Source organism: Solanum dulcamara, chromosome 2 (assembly GCF_947179165.1).
Source record: "Solanum dulcamara chromosome 2, daSolDulc1.2, whole genome shotgun sequence".
NCBI lineage: Eukaryota > Viridiplantae > Streptophyta > Magnoliopsida > Solanales > Solanaceae > Solanum > Solanum dulcamara.
Window position 1 is genome coordinate 76,262,085 of NC_077238.1, and position 3,418 is coordinate 76,265,502.

A 3,418-nucleotide genomic window follows, 5' to 3' on the forward strand; every position below is an offset into this window, starting at 1 on the left:
GGCTGTACAGGTTGGTCCGGTTGATTAGGTGGGTTAGTTTGCAATGTAGGTTGAGTGAAATTTTGTGACAAATGATATATTAAATGGGAATTAATAGTGTCACTAAAAATATCATAATCCGAATATTTTATTTTGTGAAGTTTGGAGAGTGGAAATTCATTTTCAACAAAACGAACATGACAAAAAATTATGATTTTACCACTCAACATGTCATAGCATTTTGAACCATGATGATTAGGAGCCGGACCTAAATAAGCATAAGGAGTGGACCTTTCTTGTAATTTATGAATAGTAGATGAGAGAAATAATGGGAAATATAAGCAACCACAAACATGCAAACCCAAATAATCCAGATCAATTTGATATAAGATTTGAGCGGATGATTGGTTATTCAATACCTTGAAAGGAAGAATGTTGAGAAGATATGTGGCCATGAAGAGTGCATGATGCCAAAAGGATAGTGGCATGGATACATGAGCAAGAAGAGTTCGGATGATATTATTGATGGATTTTATGTGTCTTTCGGCCTTGCCGTTTTGAGGAGATGTATGAGGGCATGAAAGACGGAAAAACATGCCATGTTTCTCAAAAATTTTCGTAAAAGTTCCATTGATGTATTTCGTACCATTGTCACACTGAAATGTCTTAATATTACGTTCAAATTTAGTTTTGACTAAAGCATGAAAAACTAAGAAAAGGTGTTTGAATTGAGATTTCTTGGCAATAGGAAATGTCCACAGAAACTTACTATAGTCATCAAGAAAAAGAATATAATAACAATGGCCGGAAGTACTAACAATGGGAGAAGTCCAAAGATCACAATGAATAATATCGAACAGATGAAAAGTATATGAAATCGAATCATAAAAAGGTAGCTTAGAATGTTTCCCAAGAGGACAAAAAGAACAAAAAGTTTTACAAGCCTTATTACAATCAATAAACTTTTTACTATAAAGAGACTTAAGTATATTATCTCCAGGGTGACCTAGACGATTGTGCCAAATATCCGAAGGCAAAGCAGTAAAAACAGATTGATTGGTGGAAGAAATGGCTTGAAAGTTGGAGAAAAATAGATATAAGTCTCCGGTGCTATCACATCTCATTAGTCTGTTCCCCATCTGTAAGTCATTAACAGAGAAACCAAAAGGGTCAAATGATATAGAAACCATATTATTTGTGGTAAACTTACGAACTGAGACTAGATTTTTGATGAGTTTTGGAGCATGTGACACATTATTTAAGGTAAATGGTGGATAGGGTGGAGGAAAAATAGTGCGATCGTGACCAATAATTGAAATTAAATGACCACTACCGACAACAATGTTATGATTCTTATTGCTTGAATTAAAATAAGAAGAGAGAATACCTGCATCTGTCGTAATGTGGAATGTAGCACCAGTATCCATGTAGTAGTTCCTATTGAGTTGAGAAAAGGAAAGAGCATGCATAGCGACCTCAATATCGGTGGGTGTGTAGCTAGGAGAAGTAGGTGCAAGAGTATTAAAAGATTGAGGTCTGGGCCCAAGTACGCCTGACTTAGAGGTTGAAGGGCATTGAGCCCCTGGATTGGGCCTTGGCTGCCATTGGAATGCAAGAAATGGTGAGGAGGCATTGTCCAACCTCTCCAACTAGGCTGTCACCTCGGCTGCCATTGTGGTGGTGGGCCTTGATGACATGGCTGCCACTTGTGCTGCTGATGTGGCGGCTGACTTAGACTGGGTCCACTTGGACTTTGTTGAGCTGTCTTTTTCTTGCCATTTGATTTTGAATTATTCCTGTTTTTATTATTGTTGTATCTTTTGTTCATAGCAAAGGAGTCATTCGAAGAGGCAGAAGGTGCGACAATCATGGCAACGCTATCGGCCCGACTTCCGGACACACTATTTTTACGAGCTTGGCGAGCCTTTATGGTATACTCAGGCATTCTCAACCTGGAACGACAACTTTCAAAGGGGGCAATGACTCTTGATTTTGTATAAAATCCACCGTACCACTATACGCCTCTGGTAAGGAGTCGGTAAGACGTAAAACCAGGTGACTATTAGTCACTGGAGCATCAACATCAGCCAACCTGTCCGCCAGAGATTGTAAATAATTATAATAACTGTCAATTGAGGTGAAACCTTCAAAAACAACGTTCGTAAAGTCCTCCTCGAGATGGGTGGCTCGGGAGGCTTTGTTGTCTTGAAAGAGAGATTCAAGACGGTTCCACGCGCCCTATGCCGTGTCATTGCGTTTGAGGATAGCTAGAAGAAGATCAAGAGCAATGGTAGTGTAAATTCATTGCAATATAACAGTGTCCAAATGCTTTCAAAGAGCCGGATCAGCCGACTTAGTCGTAGTGTAGGCAGCCAAAGCCGACGCTTCCGTGGGTGAAACCAAATAATCGTAAAGATCATAAACCCTAGCACGATTGATGAACAGAGTAGCCCAAGAATGATACAAGCCTTGCTCATTGTCTAATATTACGGGCACGAGAGACTTAATATTAGTGACGGTGAGAGCGGAATGAAATTTGGGCGAATCTGCCATGAGAAGAGATGAAATGAGATAGGAAGAAGAAGAGATGAGGCTAGGATTAGGAGATCGTACTAGTCTGATACCATGAAGGAAGTGAATTGCTTGCTTAATTTCATTGAACTTGGTCAATATATACAAATTACAAGATATGCTAAATACAAAGATTGATACTAATAGTTAAAACTAGGGGTGTACATAGACCGGGTTGGTTCGGATTTGTTATAAACCAAACCAAACCATTTGTATCGGGTTATTAAATCTATAAACCAAACCAAACCAATACAAGTCGGGTTTTTCAATATTAATTTTTCTCGGATTTTTCGGGTTTTTCGGGTTTTTCGGGTTTTTTATAGACGGAGGCAAAACAAAGTTCTAACTTTATAATATAACTAAAATGTCAAATAGCCATAATGAACCCAAATGTTCACCACTTCTGCCAATTAACTTAATCACACATAAATAAAAACTAATATAGTTTCTTCCATAAAATTAAGCAACTACAGCTTTAGACAAAATGATATGTTAGATGTCACAAAAACAAAAATTCACCTTAGAGTTTGAGTATACTCTAAATCATCTAGACTATTACAACTGAAGTTGCTTCATCTCTCAATTAAACTCAATAAACATAATATTGGAAGCAATCTGCATATCTGGTTCTATTTTCTTATCTGCAAAATAAAAAGTTAAGTCAAATATAGCTCTAGAGGAGATATAAAGGTTTCCAAAGGTGCATCATGAATAAATGCCAGCCAATTCATAACTATAAAAAAAATGAGCTTTACAAAACAACTTTTTGTAGAAGAAGTCTTTAACTTTTGTAAAAGAATAGTGTAATCAATTAACATACCAATTCTCACACAGATGGTGCATCGTGAATGAAATTGGCTAATTAATT

The 3,418-nt window shown here is 37.3% G+C and overlaps 1 long non-coding RNA gene across 1 annotated transcript; it reads right to left on the reverse strand.

Annotated features, from left to right (window-relative positions):
- Window positions 1-2,926: 2,926 nt before the first annotated feature.
- On the reverse strand, window positions 2,927-3,418 carry LOC129877347 (uncharacterized). Its single transcript, XR_008763528.1, has 2 exons — window positions 3,371-3,418; window positions 2,927-3,191 (listed from the first exon to the last, which is right to left on the reverse strand). It is a non-coding gene; the product is annotated as an uncharacterized LOC129877347 (long non-coding RNA).